Below are 21,940 nucleotides of genomic sequence, written 5' to 3'. Positions count from 1 at the left end.
AAATAAACAGTGTTGTTAGAAATGATTTTAAAATTTTTATCAACAGAGTTTTTAACATGGCTATGTTATTGGGTTGGATACAAAAAATTTCATGTCACCATTTTCGCTTAACAATATTCAAAAATATTAAGAGATCATAGATTAAAAATAAGTGATAAGAGATGAATGATCAGAGATAACAAATTCATGATTCAATGTTCTTTCTGGAGCGGAGAAAATAACTAGGTTTTTTTTATCAAGAATCTGTCAATTAGTTATAAAAATAGTATGACCCGTAAAAAACATATTTTGTAAAACAAAACCTTTTAAGTTATGCATGGAAGTTAAAGCATGTAACTTTAATATCTATAAATACTAAATTATAATTATTTTATTGTTAGTCAATTTGAGCGGTTGTTATTTTATTCACATCATTAAGCAGTTTAAACGAATTTTTTTACACATCACATGTTTTTAAACGTCTGTTTGATTTTCGGAAAACCTACAAATAGCTGACGTAAAATTCATTGAAATAAAAACATATTAATCAATAGGTTACCTTTTGAAAAGTTAATATATATTTAATTAGTTTGTTCTCATAAAAAATCTAACAGTGTTTAAATATGTATATAATTGTTTTTAAATTGTTTTTATTGCTTTTTATAATGTAAAAACAACTAATTAGTTTATAAAGTAGGTAGTGTTGATTACAGAGAAGTATTTTAATTACAAACAATATGATTGTGAAAAGTTTAAGCTGACAGTCATGGATTGTATCTGACATACAAATTGCAAAAATAAAAATAGATTAATACTCACTTCTACTACAGCTTTATTGATCATTTAATTGTACCTAATAATATTAGGTACAATTAAATGATCAATAAAGCAGGCTGCAGCAATTCGAATACAAGAAGCAATGATAATTTTTATTAGCTTATTACTTTATGTACATAAAAACTTAAGCCTTATAAGTTCAGAAGAGGTATCCAATAAGTCGTGTGATTACTTTTACATAATTATGTTTATAAAAAAAATTTGTTAGTTTTTTTCAACACTTTATTAGAGTTTAAAGTACATATTTTTAAAACCTAAAATAACAAAACTTAATTTATTAAAAGTGTACAATACCAATATCATAATTATTTATGTAAAACAAATTTTTAGGGTATTGTTCAGTAGACAATAACAAATAACCTACAACTACTTTTTAATAAATCACTTAAATATCAAGCGAGTGTATTATAAAAAACTTACAATTAGCAACGCTTTTTACAATTTATTTTCAAATTTATCTAATTACATAGATGTATCTGCAGACATTATTACTTAGCTACTATATTCATTTTGTCATGTGTCAATTTCAAAGAAGTAAATCACCAATTAATGATAAGCTTAATAATGGTTTGACAGAATTTACTTGAAGTGTTCAAGAAGTACACTAAAAATATCATCATAAGCAATAAGAGTATAAAATATAATGGCTGGCATGAACTAATGGTAGCTATTTCCTATATTATGTAACCTAAATTGGTTGGGATACACGAAGTATTAATTAGTGTTAGTTGTAAAAGACTGGTTACATTCACAACATCAAAGAGGATACTAATTAATCCTTTACAAGTTTATTTAAACTTACTCGGATTCGTGGAACAGACACTGAATAGTAAGAAACATTAGAAATTAGAATAGTGGATATGTTTTAATTATTTGTTGTAATTGTCTTAAAATTATGTATATTATCTTAGAACTAACTGATTTTCAGCATCGTGACTATTTGAACAAAAAAATTCAATAAATAATGTGTTAAAAAAATAACTTATAAGTATAGTCATTTGGAAGATATACAGGAAAACAAATTTAGAGGCTCTATAATAGTACGTTTCTATAAACTCATAAAGTACCTGTTAATGGAGTACAGGAAATGTCGAACATCTATTAAAAGATAAGAGAGAAAAAAAAACAAACAAAAGATGTGTTGTCTTAAACGATGGTTAAAGTAAAACAATTCACGATCATAATGCCATTGGTTTAATTAATTAAACACAAATATGTAATTGTAATTTTTGATAATATGAATATTTATAAGTTGAAATAATTATTTTAACGATGTTTGAAAACTAAACAGTTAATTTAGTTAGTTCATTTATTAAAATACTGAATCTTTTTTTGTCTGCTTCTCACTCCACGAAATATAATAATTTATACAAGTATTTCATAATTGATTATTATTAAATAATCAAAATTATTATTTATTACTAATAAATCACCATATTGACTGTTTGAAATTGTTAAGTATAACTTCAGTCTTATGCTCAAACGTTGGAAGAATGTAATGCCGACCTATTTACATTAGTTTAACCAGATGAAAGAGTTTCTTACATTTATAATTACTTTTATAATAATTCACTTCATATTTATTATTTGTTTTTGTTTAATATATTTCTATAGTTTAACTGTACAGCGTTTACATACATTTGATTAATTGCGTTCTATGCTGCTCTTTGTCACTGTAACTAATGTATAAGTATCTATAGTTATGTTATTAAAATAAATTATAATAGTACAAACCACAAGGTACAATTATAATTTGAAAATTTCATAATTTAATAAAAAACTTTTTAGGGGCGAAAAAAAAACACATATTTACAGTTTTATCATACAGGATGTCCAATTATAAAACTTGAAAAACAGTTAAAATTTAAATGACTAATTATTAAATTATACTAATATAATTCTTTATGACGTTTATTTGTTTCACTTCACTTTTCACTGAAATAGTTTTATTGAAGTTATAAACTGTTCATTTTAACATGATCGAAATATACAATGAGATTAGTTGGTCATTGTCAAATTGTCAATAATAACGTTTTTAATGGTTTCTCTTGACTACTTTGACAGATGTAATCATTTACATTGTGGATGTACCTGTATCTAACGCGTATCAAAAGACTAGAAAACACAATTATTTGCATAAAGGGAACATTCGTAATTAGACTTAGTGGTAAAATTAATTATATTCTACTATAATATAGACTTTTAAAGTATATTATGTTCATTATTCTCTAGTAACTTGTTCGGTAGAAATTCAGAGGGGAGTAAAATACTTGTGGAAAGTGAAAATACAACAATTCTAAACTGGAAGTATGATGAAGTTGATGAAACGGAAACTTTTTTTAAACATACTTTTTCTGGAAAATAAATTGCGAGTTGATTATATACATTGTAGCGATAGATTTGTTTATTCTTGGAGTTTTCAACAAATGTTTAGACTTTAAAGTTTCCTCGACGTTGCATGTACCTACATGCTTTCCAAGTTATAAGGTTATCTTTATTAACACACATAATATTATGAACAGGGTAATCAAGTTAAAGTAATTCAATAATTTTGTTGGATAATAAATACAATTTATATAGTTTTTATTTTAAAGATTTTTAGCTTCGATGCGGAATGGATAATGTATTGCTTATACAATGATGTGTTTTGTTTATTCATTTTTGTGTCTGGACTGCCCATATCTCCTAAACCGCTGTGATAATTTCTTAAAGAGGCAAAATAAAGATCAGAAATTGTATTTATGAAGTTCTTTACAGGGCCAAAAATTAAAAGATCACCACAAATAAGAAAACTACACTTCGACTCAAGTAAATTTCTAAGTTGCTATGTGAATCAACTGTCAACTGATATCTAAAAAATTATTTTATTGTGGGAAACAACAACAATAAATTAGTATAGACAGACGATCAAACCTAATCTTATCCATCATAATATTTATTACTAAAAATATAATTTTAAGTAAATTATTGTCATTACAATACACATTTATCGATATGTAACATTTTTAAAATCTACAGTTTTCAATCTAAATTTTATACTTTGAATTCTAAAACTAAGCCTAAATAAAGATAAAGTTTTAATCCAAAGAATTTTGTTATTTTTATGGTTTATCAACGCATATCGATAGTATTATATAGATATACATATATAACGTGTAGATTCTTCACGTTAGCATCGAAGATTTTATGATAGTTTATATTTTAAATTAATTCCTGAAAAAAAAACAGTGATCCCCTGATCCTAATATGCTCTGCTCCACTATGCTACAAGCCCTGTACTGGCTTTTTCTTGTATTAATATTTATTTAATTAGGCTTCGACAAAAATGGCATTAGCCTAATACAAATTTAACAATCTTAGTTTAAGTGAACATATTATCTCAATATTGTTTAACTCAATATTGTTAGATGGTAAGAACGTAAAGAGGACACCACCCACTATTTATTATATTAAGAGGGCGTCGCACTGGTGATTTTCAATGGTAAAAACATGTTATCGCCAGCTGAAAATAACTCGCTTAATTTTGGGTTTAGAGTAAAAGCACCAATTGTAAAATTAAAAGAGAACAATATTCCGGAGGGCAAGAAGGTGCGTTTTTAAAAAAAAAATTCATTTTTTGAAAAGTTACAATCATTTAAAAATGTTAAAATAGTCGTAATTTCTAAACTATCTATTGAGCGATATACTTAGAATAATGAAAAAACGCACCTTCTTGCCCTAGGAAATATTTTTTTCTTTTAACTTTATAATGGATGCTTTACTCTAAATCCAAAATTAAGTGAGTTATTTTCAGTCTGCTTAAACATGTAGAGATGTTAAAACATTTTTAAATCACTTTCAAGGATGCTGTGATAGTCCAAAAAATAAATTAACTACCAAAATAGAGTCCTAGTTATTGAACTAATAATTACACATCACAGTTTAACCTTTAAGTTAATATTTTGTAAAAAATTACCTATACTTTACTCCTTAAAAATGGGCTGTGCGACGCCCTCTTAGTACCGCGAAAATGCTTAAAAATATTCGGTCATAAACAGTTTATGAAGTTTTAACAACATTTTTACTGTATTTTAAAAATATAATTTTTGTGCTGCATGGGTTTTTATATTTATATTCTATATTTCGTTATCTTTTTGTTACAAAAGACCAAACATTAAAAAAAAAATAGCGACTTTCTAATAATAATGTTTTTCTTTTCTTTCCTCCTCACCTAGCAATGATCTAATTAAATTTAGGTTATTTGAATTATTTATAGTCGTGAAAACTTAATCTACCTAGACATAAACCGTTACATTCAACCGTTTTGATCACAACATTTTTGCAATACACTCCTTTGCTCTTTTTTTCTCACTGCAGTACATAATTTAATAATATAATTTAGAGATATATCTGCGAAACCTTTTCTAATTTTTCATTCGTTTGAGACAATTGCATCTGTGTTACAATGTACCCATTTGAAAATTACTTATTTTCTCCGGAACTCATAATTAACTTAAAAAAATCCCGTCTGTACAAATAGTTGAAAGTATTTAAATTTCTTTAAAATATGATAAAATACCGAAATGTAAATACCTGAATGTTGCAGTCATCTTTACCTTCATAGTTTCGTGTTCTTTTAGAAATACTTCTATTGCTTATTTTTAAATATTTTTAACGGAAGACATAAATTAGAGCACTTGGCGATTGTAACATTTAATTTCTATACTCTATTACTATCATTTTTTTAAGACATTTTAGTGTTGAAACAATAATTAGTTTTATTTTTACAGTTTTTTTTTTAATTTATTTAAACTGTGTCCTTTCACTTTTTTTGTAAACTAAAGAAAAATGTAAGAATACAATCCTGTATTAGCATAGATTATACTTAAGTTTTTATTAAAGTTATTTTTGCAGCTTTATATGAAACAAACTTCGTCAAAGAAATGGTTAAAATATTAATGAGACTCTAAGGAACATTTTATTGGTCAAATTCAATAATAACCGATCGAAAAAATCAGTAAAAAAAATAAGATTCACCACAGCCAACGCTACTTTTTGCACTAAACAATATAAAAATGGTGTCGTCAGACGTTGCATCCGATGAGAATTTAGATTCAGTCATTCAGAGATCTAGTTTTTTTTATTTGATGGAACTAAACATAACCTCACAATTATTAAACCCAGCTAAGAACACTCCGAGGAATTCACAGACTATTTTAGTTTTTATCTCATCGGTTTTGATAGTTCGGCTCAGTAGTTAATCTCTCCTCCTTCCACAGTCGGGTAAAAAGTGGGACAACCATTTCTTAGAAAAGCTGTCTAAGAATTCAAATATTTGTTCAAATGTAATATGACCTCATAGGATCGAAGGATATAATAGAAAAAAGGGGGTTTTAACAGTAAAAAAATATGAAAAAACTATAAACTCATAAAACCGTTGTCATGTTATTGATATAATCATGTTATATGTACAATGTAATTGCTTTGATGGTCATTAATTTAAACCTAGCACGCGATTAACCCTTTCGTTACTGACATCCTCGTACGAGGATTCTACTTTAAAAATCGAATAAAATATTAACAACAAACTATCATTATCAAAAATGTCTTTAAACACAAGTTCTAGTATAGATTGATGATAAAAAAATCGACACAGCTATATTGATAATCAATATCAGTCCGATATTTTTTTAAAAAAAAAAAAATCCCAGGAACGAAAGGGTTAAGATATTTTATAAATACAACTTCTTGATGATAATAGACCGTTTGCGATTTAGGAGAATTATCTTGAATGCAGTATTTCGGGTTGGCTACTGAATACTGATTTGTATGTTGCAATACATTTTATGTGTACAGAGTAAACAACATTTTTCTTTAGAACAGTAATTTTTTTTTTAAATAATCTTTAAAATTACCTAAAAAAATTCAAATTAAATATTTATTTTTTTTAAATTATCTAAAAGTGTTTAATTCCAGTTAAAATATTGTTTTAACTAGTTGTTTGAGAGGATAACTTGTGTGTAAGTCAATTTCAGGGATTTCACACGGTTTAAAAAAAAAAAAATTTGAGCGATTTTAAGCTTTTAAGAAACCACTTGAGTACCTCTAAAGTATTTATCAATATATGAGGGTCATAAAAAATCAAATGAAATCCTGATTTATGGCAGCTGGTAAGCGGTTCTATATATTCGGGAACAATAATAGGTTAGGTTGATAGACCGGTGGATTATCTACTATCTGGTCAAGTTCGAATACGAGGGAGAACATTGTAACAAAACCTAACCATCTACTTCTTTTTTTGAGTATTAACACTCATTTAATTAAAAAATGATTCCAATTTTGTAGTTTTTCTTTTTGAAAAAACTTCTGTCGTTTTTGTTAACAAAAAAATTAAGAAATCCGGTATTTACGCGTCAGTGTTTTCATGGAAATGTCACGTCTTCGCTGTATTTTTTTGTTGAAAAACTTTATTTAAAAGTTATTTAACCTTAGGTTTTATGAACTTTTTGAAGATTTGAGATATATATATTTATACAAGTATAAAAGTACTAAGTGTAAAAGTAGTCTTTAAGGGTAACGGTAAAAAACAGACTTAAACGCGAAATAACTTTTCAAAGTGTCCACCAAACGGATTTCGTTTTTATCATTTCATCTAAGTAATTAATTGTCCGACAATTAAATAAAAAATCATCTTGTTAGCTCCCGTAGAGAGAACTTTAACGTTTTAAACAAAAAGAAAACCCTTGCACAATAGATACTTCAAAAAGCAAATATTTGTTTTATTAAATATGTGAAAGCGTATATTGTTTGCTCGATTTTGTGAAATTTGGTATGTAAGCAAATATTTAAATAAAATATGAGTTGTAAAAATCATGGTAACTGGTAAATAAAAAAGGAAATTTAGAGCAGTTTTAATGTTACTGATGACTATTACTTAACGAGGCTAAAACCGTTTCAAAGCATCGTCGATATAAGTTACAATAATTGTAACTTGTATTAATTAATATCAATAAGTAACGTGCGTTAAAAAATATACATTTTTTTTTTAAATTGATGTCTAAATTATATAAGGCGCGTAGTTCCATAACAGTTAAGTCAACCAATTTTACATCAAATATGGGAAATAAATTGCTATTTTTATTTGTGTTTTTTAATTTTATTTTTTAGAAATAAGAATACTGAAATATGTGTATTTGCTTCTAGACGTGTTAATATTTTGAAATGTATAAGAATCAAGTAGCTTGTTTTATTTTATTTTTTAAATTTGTTCTTTATATTTTACTCATAAACTAAAAAATGCTAATTTTACTTGTCGAAACTTGTATTTAAAATTTTACTTTGTACGTTTTAGGTTTTATAAATGTAAAAAACGAGACAAGTTTGCTGCAGTAATATTTTCCTCTGCTCTCTGTTATATTAGTCGTATTCTCTTGTTTATAATATTATGCGTACTGTTCTGCTTATTGTAACTCAAAATTATTTTACATATTTATCTCGGAAAATAATCATATACACTGTTTTGATCACATCCTGTCAAAAGTATTTAATACTAAAAATGGTAAAATGGAATTTCTCATGTCAGTCAGTTTATAACGAAAGTCTGAAGATTGTTTGATCTCATATGCATAAGGAAAATGTAATTAGCACTCAGAAAAGTAGGTAACTCTTAAACGTTTTTGTACACGACAAAAAGCCATGTAAAGTATTTATTTTATTTAACCGAGAAATATTGACATACCAATTACTCACTATTTAGTGAATATTTTGTGCATTGGTCAACGATAGTTTGTAATTTTAACAATAAGATTTATACCAAAATGGTTTATATATAATTGCATTACTGAGATAATAAGAGATACAACAAGATCCATCTAATAAGACTAATAAAAGGTGAACTCTAGCCGAGTGTCAATGGAGTGTAAACATTATTATCTTAAATGATTTTCTATGTAATAAGTTTATCGACGATAACTTATTAAGAATGTATGTTAAAAAATAGGTCACGACGACTGTTGGAGAGCAAATAAAAACATCAGAACAATAAATAAATCAATTCCACTATCGAATGTTCGGCTATAAAAGAAACAACGTTTAAAGAACAATAAACGAAGTTGTAATGTTGTACTGTGTAAATATTTCGCCATCATCCAAGGATCTTCTGCGCTGAAAATAATAAGACGTTTCCGATGTAAGTAACCGGACGCGGATAATTGCTTTTAACTTTGTCTGGCTTCCGGCGGAAACGTTGTGTGGAAAATGTGCGATGGTGTAAATAGCGAACTCACGTCGTGAGTGAAATAGATGTTATTCACAACAGCCACAAATTTGCGTGACGTGAATATATTCCGCGGCCAATATATTGTATAGACATTAATCCTGGACATTTGTATGCTCGGCATTTATTGACTTAAGTATGTATAAAAAGAGTGATGTTCGAGCGTGGTGTTTTGTAATATTTTTCCACAGTGAAAGTGTTGGTTGTACATTTTTTTCTTTTAAGCAATTTTAATCGATTACCTCCTGGTAAATGCTATTATTATACTCGATAATCTAAAAACGGCGGTATTAATACGATATTTTAGTCCCAATACTTCGAATGATTTGAATATAGCGTTATTCTCTAGAATACCGTGTTACATAAATATTATTATAATAATAGTTAATCTATTATTAGCTATTTTCAGGTTATTAGGTTGTCTTAATAAGAAATAGCTATATGTTTTTGAAGTTTCTGATTTCACAGTGAAGTTTTTTTTTATCCTTATTAAAGTATACACTAGCAAATTAGGTAGGTACGATATGGAAAAAAAAATATACCACACTTTGAAGTAGATAAATTGTCGTCACGTTACTAAAAAAAACAATAAATTATGACTCATGTTACACGAGAGGAGAGGAGGGGGGTTGAACGAAATTTGTTTTTCCAGCAGTTGACTATTCTCCTAACATATTATTGATACCTTGTGCTATAATGGTGTATGAATTTTTTTTCCGCGTATGCTTAATGTTATAATAACCGCTCGAATATCCTTTATACGAGAATAATATTAGATGTCATAAGTATAGGCAATTTTTTACAAAATCTTAATTTAAATGTTAAACTGTGATGTGTAATTATTAGCTCAATAACTAAGACTCTATTTTGGTAGTGAATTTATTTTTTGGACTATCACAGCATCCTTGAAAGCGATTTGTTTTTACATCTATACATGTTTAAGCAGACTGAAAATAACTCGCTTAATTTTGGTTTTAAAATATAAGCATCCAATATGCATGGGACGGCATATTGTTCAATTTAAAGTTTTGTAATGTCATTAATCATAATATGCTGTTTTGATTGCATAATCTGTTTATTTTACATTACATCTTTCTAAGTATATTTTTATTATTACAAATTTCATTCAATTTTTTGTCAAATATACCCCAGGGAAAAATGTTCAGCTGCTAAAATTATCAGGTGAAATGTACAAAGATCCAAGGGACAACCGTTACAAAAGGAAGGAAGATAATATGACGAGATTTGGTAGGTTACAGTGAGTGTTAATAATATCAAGTATTATAGTTGCAAAAATAACATTTTTTGGAAGACCCGGTTTGGGTATATTAAAATGTAGTAAAAAAAAAGAAAATAATAAATTATGGCATCCGAAATTGTTTAAGAATTACCAGGTCTAACGGAACTGTAAAAGTGTACGGTCATCGATTTTATTCAACTTTTAACATGTAAATTTAACGATAATACTTTAAAGAAACTAGTAAAACGAAAAATCTTTCAACTTTAACAAGCACAACTAATTGTATTTATTGATTTGTTCAAAGTTTCAATAAAGATATAGATATATTTTGACAACATTGGAATTTAAGTGATAAATTAATATCCTTATACAATACAATTTATCAAGTATTGCACAGGTGACGGTGATAGAAGATTTATCTAACAGGGCTAACAAGAAAATATCAAGTCTAAGTTCAAATAAATTACTTAAGATGCTGATAACGTTATTAATCAGTATGTCTTATATTAAGTCTGTCAAGACAACTTGCCTCTTGTATGTAATAAATATTAGTTGCGGGTCTGTTTATGACTTTAATTTGTTTAAATATCACTAACAAGAACAAAACAATTTCTATGAAATATGTTACAAGCAAGTTCATAAATATATTATCTACGCGGACGTTTTAATTTGAAATAATAAAAACAGAATATAATGGTGTTTCTAAGTTCGTATATTTTACTAAACTACTGTTTTAATTTAGTAATCAGCTGAAAGGCTTTTGTTGAAATAAGATTATTTTAATATAAATTTGAGTATTGTAATAATGAATATGTTTTTTGACGCGCGATACGAGTAAGTAATACATTTCTGGTATTTCAAAATAATAATTTTTGTAAGTATAATGGAAAAAAAAATTGTAGATAAAAACCTCTATATTCGCAATGATATTGTTGTAAATTTATTTTATTAAAATTACCAACAATTGCATTGTTTGCCCTTGCATAAAGTAAAATCTATTCCAAACACTGTCGATAATCTGTGTTTGTAATTGAGTTGTTTTTTTTAATGGTAATGAATATTAATATGTTCTACTATAAAAGTTTCGCGTGGTTGTTCTTGAAGTACAGTCTGGCTTTGGCACAAATCGATTATATTCCAAGCAATATTTTCGTTCTCTACAGCCCATTTTTTCTATTTACTATTATTGTAGTTTTAACTTTGTTCTTAATTTATTGTATGTACGACATTAGTTGTAGTTGTAAAATTACAGAACTATTAAACATAGAAATAGAAACAACATCAGAATCAAAATATGCTTTGTTCTGTATCATCTATGAATTTTAGGTGCAATATTTATTGGTATAATTTTATTCATTTTGTAATTATTAAATGATTTTAATTCAAACTTAAAATTGTTAATTACTTTAGTTAAATGTATTCCATTTATTTTTAATAACTTAAACAGGATGTAATACCTTCGAGTAATGATAATATTTATTACCGATACTTGTTTTCAATACATTAAATAATGGGTGCGTGTAAATGAAGAAATACAATGAAGAAAACTATAAATATAGCGATTACTTAACCTCCAGTTTTATTGTATTATTCAAATAAATACAGCCACTACTCGACCAAACGACTAACTAGCCGAGTTTTTGTTTAATCATTTTACGATCTTAACAGTTTTTTTTAAGTCTATACCTAGTATAAATTCATATTTTACCGATAAATTCTCAATGTATAACAATTACCTAAATTACAGCTTATTATTAAATTTTTTTGCCTACATTTTTTGGTTTATTTTTCAACCATTTAAAGTTGTTTTTTTTTCTCTTAATATTTTTTTTTGTTATTTGTTTTTTACATTTAAATTAATTTTTACCTTTTACGTGTATTTCTAAAATAAAAAAAAACTTAAATTAGGGGTTTTGGTCGTTTGGAAACATGTATAAGTATCAATTTATTATTTTTCTATAAAACAACTTTAAGCTTCTTCGGATATTTAACGTTTACTGATTGATTATATTTTTAGTTTCGGAACTAAAAAAGTATTTGTTTTTTAATGGTGTGTTTTTATTAGATATTTTTATGTGTGTGTCTTGATCCACAGTAACTTTTTAACTACTAGGCCGATTTCCTATCTAACAAGTTTATAGATGAGAAATCGTTTCCAAAAGATACTACATTGAGTCTAAAGTTGAAAAAGCAATCTAAAAATGTACTTATACATTTTTTAATCTAAAATTATGGCACGCTATAAATCCTTGAAAATAGTCCAATAACAACATGAATACAAACCCAATAAAGGTGTTAACTAATGATGTTTACTGTAGTGATTACTGATGTTGTTGTTGTACATCAGTGATTTTTATTTACTCCGTTTTACCTTTATATTTTGAGGTTTAACAATAAACTTAAGTGCGAAAACAAATATCATAGTGTAAAAAACCGATATATAAGTCGGTATAAATAATATATAAACAAATCTCAAGAGCACTAAATTATATTTATTAGTTAGTAAACATAAAATTTGTATTTAGATAATCTATATTACTATAATTCAATTACACAATGGTATTATCACAATTATAAACTATTATTAATATTTTATATAGTTTATTTAATCATTTTTACTTTCTATAGATTACATTGAAGCGTTTATTTGAGAGATATTTTTAATTTTAACCGCTGTAGAGCGCTTTATACTGTTTTTAGTTATGGCGGTGGATTCTTGTTAATAGGCTAAATATCAGTTTTGAATAATTATTTAAGGGTTGTAATGGTTTATAAGCACGGTTAGATATAGGTAACGATATTGTAGTATGCAAAGACTAATAACTAATTATAAATCTATTACAAACGATGGTTTTAATTTATCGTTTTAGACTTTTGTTTCTAATTTTTCGAGTAGCAGCTTATCTCAAATAGCAAAAATATTATCAAAATGTTTTCCAACATATTTTTTTAAGTGTGTTAAAAAAGATTTGGCACAAAATTTAATGTTTCGAAGATTTTATTTACAATATGTTTTAAAAATATTTCTTATATTAAAATAAAATTTTGTAGATAACATATTTAAAATATATTGCAAAAAGCGAAGAGTGTCTACACTTCAGGCAGATACATCAATACTTGGATATGTCCTGATAATTATATGATAATTTCCCATCTATATATCTCCTTGAGATATATGACGATAGTATAGTCTTAATTATATGTTCTGGCCAAACGTTTTTTTGGTAGTTTTATGATATCTGGCCTCATCGATTTACCGGCAACATTTATCAATATTTAAGATTCTTATAAATCAATTTCCGTGGTTCGACAGTAAGTAAGGGCCTACCTAATAAATTTATTTGACTATCCTTATATAAATCGTTATATCCTAATATATCCTTATATTATGGAGTACCTAATTTGGAATACCCAATTAGGTGTACCCAATTAGGAGTACCTAATTTAGAGTACCCAATTAGGTGTACTTAATTTGGAGTACCTGATTAAGAGTACTTTATCTCTTATCTCTTATATATAATCACTTACAACCGCTAAATCGCACCACACGCACAAATTTTCCTCGGTAATGTTCAACGTGATGCACGCACAGATTTTCGTATTGACCCACAGCCAATAGACATATACATGTCAAAATATTTAAAACATAGTTTAGGTTCTTTTAGCATCTATATTTTAGATCCACACGAAATTATTTTTAATTAGTTATTTTGTTACTTCGGAAAAATACACTTTACATTCATTATATGTATTCAATTATAGGATTTGTAAAATAATGTACAATAAGTGTGTACTTTCATATTGTTTAAATTTGTTTTATACTATTTTGTAAAATTAAACAAGTATTATACATAACGTTTAACATTTTTAATATTGAATAGAGTTTTTATAATTAAATAATTTAACGTGTATCATATTCACCAAACAATAAATCGTACATATTATCGGTTGAATAAACATTTTTCAAATTCACTCTCAATTATTATCTAAGTTTAATTTGTAACTTTGTATCATTATAAACAACCAGCGTTTCGTGTCTGCTCGGCAATTTTTCTTAGAATTGCACGGTATATACTACATTCTACAATAATTTAGATGAATAATGTTGACAGTTTTTATTGTAATACTATTCTATAAAGAATTTCTCCGAAATCCATCAAGTCTTATTTAAGTCTGACATTTTTGTCCTTTGTTAATTGGATTTTCTACTTACAATTGTTAAATTACTAAACATGATATGTCTAGTTGCTGCACCGTGATTTTTAGAAGAGGACAAAACTACAATAATATGTAAATATACATTGTATTTTTAATTTACACGGTCACTATGTTAAAATCTATTTAGGAGACAAAATCTCAATTGATTATTTGTAATAATTCAATTAAAAAAAACTATACAATTGTTAATACGTTTTGGATACAGACAACGCCCTTGTTAAAAATTCAGAATAGTTCCATAAATAATATTATGAAGTCTGAGCCATGGTTTGCCTCTATTGTGTAATAGTGGGAGGTAATCATAACATATTCCTCTGGTTTTTTGACTTACTAGATAATCAGAGTATTATGGTTTTTGGTTGTCCGTAATTTTAGGCGTAATTAAAAAGGGTTTACTTTTTAATTAATCTTATTTTGAAAACAATTATAATTAATTTAAATAACTGTACACCTGGAAGAGATTGTCGTATCTGGATAATATCGAGAGAGTCCTTCCTCTCCTACCCTGTGATGTTGCATAATTGACCATTTTTAGTCAACTGTTGCTCCATTATTTGTTGTATAATAAGTAAAAAATTATAAATAATAAATAAAAAGTCATTATTTTTTGTGAAAAATTAAAAATTAGTACACTTTTAGACTCAAAAGTATACACTAAATAAATTCTGTAGTTAGTACTAATATCCTAATACTCATAACACGAATTACTAGATTTTAATTTACAGTTCATGTTTAACAATTAATTAACGCCACAATTCACAAATAATGACATTATAATCATTGAAATTTTTAACACGTAAGTATTATAATTATGTACAAAAATACAACGCCAGTTTAAAATACAAATTACAATATGAGTATTAATTTTTTTAAATGCCACTATATTGAAAAAAAAAATAGCTCGGAAATTACTCTGGTGGGGTGTAAAGGCCACAAGCTTTTCACGCCATTCTTTAACGAGGAACTTCTCAAGTTAGTAATTTCCTATAGCTAAATAACATTCGTTGGCAACTGACTAATGAAATTTTGATTGTTTTCGTTTTGTATTTTCAGTAATGTATCAAATCTATGCTCAAATTGATATATATATAAATGACACGTAGTTGTGTCTTGTTAGGTTTAATGTCCTGAAATAAGGGCAATTATACGCTATCTTAATTTAAATTATTTTTCGGCACTAATAATTAATATATAAAATTCATATATATTTATATATATATGTTAATTTATTGTATTTCTTGTGATTTTATTTCATTTTGAACCTAATTTTTTAATATTAATTTTTTTAGAATTGAGTTAGCGTCTAAAAGTTTTTTCGCCTTTTATGATATCCGTCTTTGAAATATGCAGTTTTCTCTACTTTATTTTCTTTACCCAATCATAAATAAACCTATCTATGTACATAAAAAACGGTAGGGGGAGAATTGCATGAAAGGTAATTTTATAGGGTACACCGTATAATATAAAAAGTCATACGAAAAATGTCTACAAAAACACCGAAATAGACATTTTATGGGAAAAAGATAGGTACATTTGCATATTAGATGTTCTGAAAAAAATCATAAGACTTTGTAATGTTAATTCTGATCCAGTTTTAGGGTATTAGATTAATTAAAAAACAAAAAATATGGTTTAAGAGTAAACAATGTACTAAAGTTTTTTTTTTGTATGAAAATTACATTTTAAAGTGATATTGCGACAATCAAAGGAATTTTTCTTAAGAGGGCGTCGTACCGGTGAAACTTGTTAACGCAGATTGAGTAGAACTCGCTCGATTTTGGTTTTAAAGTAAAATAACCTATTATAAAATTCAAATAGGATAATAGTCCGCAAGGCATCATGATGCATTCTTAAAAAACAATTATTTTACAAACATATTTTTGTAAAAATAAAAAAAAAACATTGTTTCGTTTTAGATAAAAAATATCATTATAGCCATTTTGAAAATTAAGATTTTTTTTCTAAAATGTTAATGGGACGATAGCAAGTAATTGGAAAGTACTTTTGGGGTTATTAACGTTTTACAAATATCTACTTAAGATATTACGAACAAAAGATATTTTAGACGAAAAATAAATGTTGAACTATGAATTTCTCTAAGAGTTACTATAAAGATATCCTGTATATTTAATGAAATAAAAATAACTATATTAAGTGAACACTAATCTTGTCTGTTTTTAATTTAATTTGATGGTAACACAACATGGTGACAACAAAATAAAAAAAATATATTAACTTTTGTTCCTGACAAGATCAATATTAATGAAAAAATATCCTTTATATCTCGTTTTTATACGGGTGTTATTTTCGAAAAATGGAACATGAAATAGTTTGTACAGAAATGTCTACCGCCCAAGTATGTTATCCCTTTCAGCACTTGGGTATAGTTTTATGTGTGTAATTAAAATGTTTATTACGGACTTCATACTAATTTTGGTTTGTAACCAACTTTCTAGTGTAGGTAAACTGTTAAACCTTTAGAATTCTAAAGACACGAGTATTATTGTTCCTTAACTGTTACATACATTAAAAATATTTAGAAATTTTCGATATTGTCTTTCTAAATGGGACATGTCCAAAAGAAATAAAGTGATAATCTTGCCATGAAACCACTGCAAGTTCAAGTAGGTAAAAATAAAGACTGTAATATCTAGGGTAAAAATGTACATTTTGACTTTTAAACAAATACTATGTGTCAAACAACTTTATTCACTTGGTACTGAATGGGTTATGCGCGAAAGACAGGAAGCGCAACTCTTCTTGTTTAATTAAATTTATTATACCATAAAGAAGTTCACTACATGTAATTGCAACTACACACTGCACCAGTGGTGAAATAGGAGATGAACTATAAATATTCAATCAACAGTTAATAAAACGTAAGTATTTATGAAATTGATAACAAAAAAGACACTACTTGCCAATGTATTACTTACAGGTTGCATTAAAATCAAATTAATTTATAAGGTGAAACATGATGATAAGTTACAGACATTTGTGGAAAATAGATATATGAGAGACTTCTTCCTGGTTTCTTATGGAAGCGTATCTCTGTAATTTGGAAGGATAATAATCCGACAAAGTATATAATTAATATTACATAAATATTGTGGAAATATTTTGTTGGGTCTATTTTGAATAATTCTATAATTTGTTTCACGTTATCACATATTGTTTTTAGTAGTTTAATAATAATAATCATAATGAACTATCTGTTGACTTTTTTTTACTGTTCAATTTAGTATGATTCGGGTCTTAAGTACATATTTTAAAATTTGACTTTCTAACTTCGAAAGTCAACGTTTTTATAATTCTATTGCAAAATATTAACTTATAATTCGACCACCGTGTCCACAAGAGTTAATAATTGTAGGTTTCGAGAGTTTCAAAACACTATAGCACGTTTTGTGTTGTAAAGTACAGAACTCACCTTGTCGTTTGAACGGCGACCACCCTAGTGACGCGCTTAGGTGATTTTTATCCGTAGAATTTTATGATTTTTTCTGCTTTATTTTTTTTAATTGTTTTTTTTATTTTGAATTTAATATCGCGAACTTGCAAAAAACGGTCGGCGGTTGAAAACGTAAAAAATAAATAAAATCGAACGATAAGAAAAACTGTCAAAAAAAAAAACTCCTCTTCGTCCGGACAACCAAAAAAATGTCGTGACGAACGATAACCGGTAAAAGTGTTAAAAGCTATTTGCACACATTAATATTCACCCGTTGCCAGTCCACCGAGTACTGTCCGGATCAGCCCTTTCATCCGACGAGCGCTGCTGTTCGCACTAGATGTGTGCACTCACAGCGCTCACACTTGTTGCCGCCTGGCGTCGTCGCACCTTTGTTGCCGTATACGAGCGCCATCAACGTGACGGTGACGGTCTTACTCGGCCGGCCGGTTAGGTTCAAACGGTAAGGGAACTGTTCCTTAGGTGCAGTGAACATTTTAAGGGCATCGGTGGATTTAGAGTAACAGTTGAGCGTGATTCTAAATCCGTGACGTTTTATTATATTAAAATAAAATAAAAATTCCAATCTTCGGCACGCAGGCCGTTTGATTTCTCAGCTACATACCTTAACGCCTTAAGAGGGCGTCGCACCGCCCATTTTTAAGGAGTAAAGTATAGGCAATGTTTTACAATATCTTAATTTAAAGGTTAAACTGTGATGTGTAATTATTAGTTCAATAACCAGGACTCTCAAACGAATGAAAAATTGGAAAAGGTTTCGCAGATATATCTCTAGATTATATTATTAAATTATGTACTGTATTGAGAAAAAAAGAGCAAAGGAGTGTATTGTAAAAATGTTGTGATCAAAACGGTTGAATGTAACGGTTTATGTCTAGGTAGATTAAGTTTTCACAACTATAGATAAATTCAAGTGACCTAAACATAATTAGATCATTGCTAGGTGAGGATGAAAGAAAAGAAAAACATTATTATTAGAAAGTCGCTATTTTTTTTTAATGTTTGGTCTTTTGTAACAAAAAGATAACGAAATATAGAATATAAATATAAAAACCCATGCAGCACAAAAATTATATTTTTAAAATACAGTAAAAATGTTGTTAAAACTTCATAAACTGTTTATGACCGAATATTTTTAAGCATTTTCGCGGTACTAAGAGGGCGTCGCACAGCCCATTTTTAAGGAGTAAAGTATAGGCAATTTTTTACAAAATCTTAATTTAAAGGTTAAACTGTGATGTGTAATTATTAGTTCCATAACTAGGACCTCTATTTTGGTAGTTAATTTATTTTTTGGACTATCACAGCATCCTTGAAAGCGGTTTAAAAATGTTTTAACATCTCTACATGTTTAAGCAGACTGAAAATAACTCGCTTAATTTTGGATTTAGAGTAAAAGCACCCATTATAAAATTAAAAGAGAACAATATTCCGGAGGGCAAGAAGGTGCGTTTTTTCATTATTCCAAGCATAACCCTCAATACACAGTTTAGAAATAACGACTATTTTAACATTTTTAAATGATTGTAACTTTTCAAAAAATGATTTTTTTTAAAAAAACGTACCGTCTTGCCCTCCAAAATATTGTTTTCTTTCATTTTTATAATGGGTGCTTTTACTCTAAAAACAAAATTAAACGAGTTATTTTCAGTCTGCTTAAACATGTTTTTACCACTGAAAATCACCGGTGCGACGCCCTCTTAACGGAAAAAAATGGTAACGCCTCGTTCAGTTATCGGATTTAAGTATTTTTTTTTCTTTTACTCGAAGGTGAATCCTATTGACCGCATTAGACATTTAATTTTTAATAATTTATTTTTTATGCATCACAAATTACAATATAAGTTTGAATTTTACAAAATTTGTTAAGATACAGTCATTTCATATTTTATAATTATTTAAACATATATCGCTAAACATGAGATTTTTAAGTATTAATGCGGGCTCGATTACAAGAATACTACCGATAAGACACAACTTACAAGAATATTCTTAACAATACTAAAGTACATATTATAATAACAACAACAAAATCTTAGTAATTTCTGTGAAAACTATTTGTCAGGTTTATAGGAGGAACAATGGGTTCCTAGTCGTATTTACTTATCTACTATTTTGATATAAATATTGCCTGCCTATACTTGTGATTGATCTATACTGAGTAAACTATCATTTTGATGATTCACAATCGCGAAAAGCAGTTAACGCAGTATTTTTTTCTACAGTGGCTTTGCTAACGTTTTATTTTTGTTTACAAGACAGTATTGCTCGTCATTTTATTTTCACATTAATCAAGTCCTAATGTTAGATATTATACAAATAGTTACAGTCCACTTAAAGCCTAACAGCGAATTAGTGATAATTCTGATGATCTATAATCTCCTTGCGATTTATGACGATAGTATAGTGTTAATTATATTATGTTCTGGTCAAAACGATTGCATGACGACGACGACGACTCGTTATTATGTCGATGGCATCTTATATATTATTATATGTTACACAGTGTATATAACACTGCATATGTTACATTTAATTTAGTAAATAAACACATAGAAAAAGTTGAAATGAAAAGAATTAAATTCAATAATATCACAGGAGTACAAGAATTGTTCGACATTATTGGTTACAAAAAAATATAGAAAATATTTCTTTGAATACAAAAAATGGAATTATGTGATTGTAGTATGTACCTACAACCCACAAGAAAGTTTTGTCCTTAATATGGAAGTACACTCTTTAAAATATTATCATCGAATTTCAAGAACAATTTGAAATAAATATTTTTTTTAAGATTTCACAGGAAGCTATTCTTGTTATTATCATAACTCCTGTTAGGATACCGAATGTATCAAATGATACAGGATAGCGTAGCTGTAGTGGTGTACGCTTCGCCTTCCGGTTACTCGTAAGTAGTATACTTGCTCAAAGTTAAGAAAAACTTTGAAAAACACAGAAATCGCCAAAAAACATGGTCTACCAATTTGACCGCACGCGAACCGGCATCTGATCGGTAATTGCGAGAGGGTTATGACTATATTTTTTCCTGACCCAATTTCTATAGTGCCAGAGACCAAGGCAATCGCCAAAGTATTTTTTTATGCTTTATTAAAAAGTTATTTTTACCTGCAACCTGTAACGAAAACACACCATAAAAATGATACTATTAATTTATGGTCAAGTGGCATGATTGTAAACAAACATAAATTATATTTTTGAAATACAATTATTGACAATTTGTAATTTTTACCTTTTAATTATAAAATATTTGAATAATATGAATAGTTTGGGCATCCGTATCTCTTTATATACAACAAAGTACAACAGAGATAAAACACGGCCAATTTAGTACCTTTCACAATGAATAAAATGATTAGCTCCAGAATGTTTTCATGGAAAACTAAAAAAAAAGCTATACATTTATTACTTCGGATCAATTTTCATGGATGTCATATTGTCAACAATAAAAAGCGACGAATAAAAAAAAAAAGTATTAATATTTGTAAAGAAAGTACTAAGAAAAATGTATGGACCAATAAGGAATGCAACTACAGGAAATTATGAAATCGAGAAAAATGCAGATTTGGAGCAGTTGTAAACCAAATAATAAAAATATCTTGTACGCCGATTGATTGGAATGGATCGGATATTTGTGTCAAGCTGGAGGAGGACTAATAACAAGTGTGACGAACAAAAACTTCCAAAAACGACCACAGTCAAACCGCGACAACGTAGGTTGGATAGAGTGAAGTAAGATATCTGAGCTGTTAATAAATCAGTCTGATTGGACGATTTGCTAAAAAATAATTAAATCCTATTAGATGGAGAAGTTTAGAGGAAGCTGCTAAGAGCCTTAAAGACTTGTTATTGTAATTTGAACACAATTCTGAATAATATTGTATTTACAAAACACTATCAACGGTTAAAAAATACTTTCTTT

At 27.6% G+C, this 21,940-nt stretch overlaps 1 protein-coding gene across 1 annotated transcript in view; it reads right to left on the bottom strand.

Annotated features, from left to right (window-relative positions):
- The window catches only part of LOC126835587 (neuropeptide F receptor-like), a 30,258-nt gene extending 12,006 nt beyond the window's left edge, over nt 1-18,252 (bottom strand). Inside the window, exon 1 of the mRNA XM_050568263.1 lies at nt 17,959-18,252. The gene's annotated coding sequence lies outside the window, so the exon portion shown is untranslated. The remainder of the gene's footprint in view (nt 1-17,958) is intronic.
- Between the last annotated feature and the right edge of the window lie 3,688 nt (nt 18,253-21,940).

This window comes from Adelges cooleyi, unplaced genomic scaffold (assembly GCF_023614345.1).
Source record: "Adelges cooleyi isolate 19-005CV unplaced genomic scaffold, UGA_ACOO_1.1 ACOO_flye_CR_arks_rails_tigmint_CR_PRNA_23, whole genome shotgun sequence".
In the NCBI taxonomy this organism is placed as follows: Eukaryota; Metazoa; Arthropoda; class Insecta; order Hemiptera; family Adelgidae; genus Adelges; species Adelges cooleyi.
The sequence above is the reverse complement of the archived record's forward strand: the minus strand, read 5'-3'. Positions and strand labels throughout refer to the sequence as shown.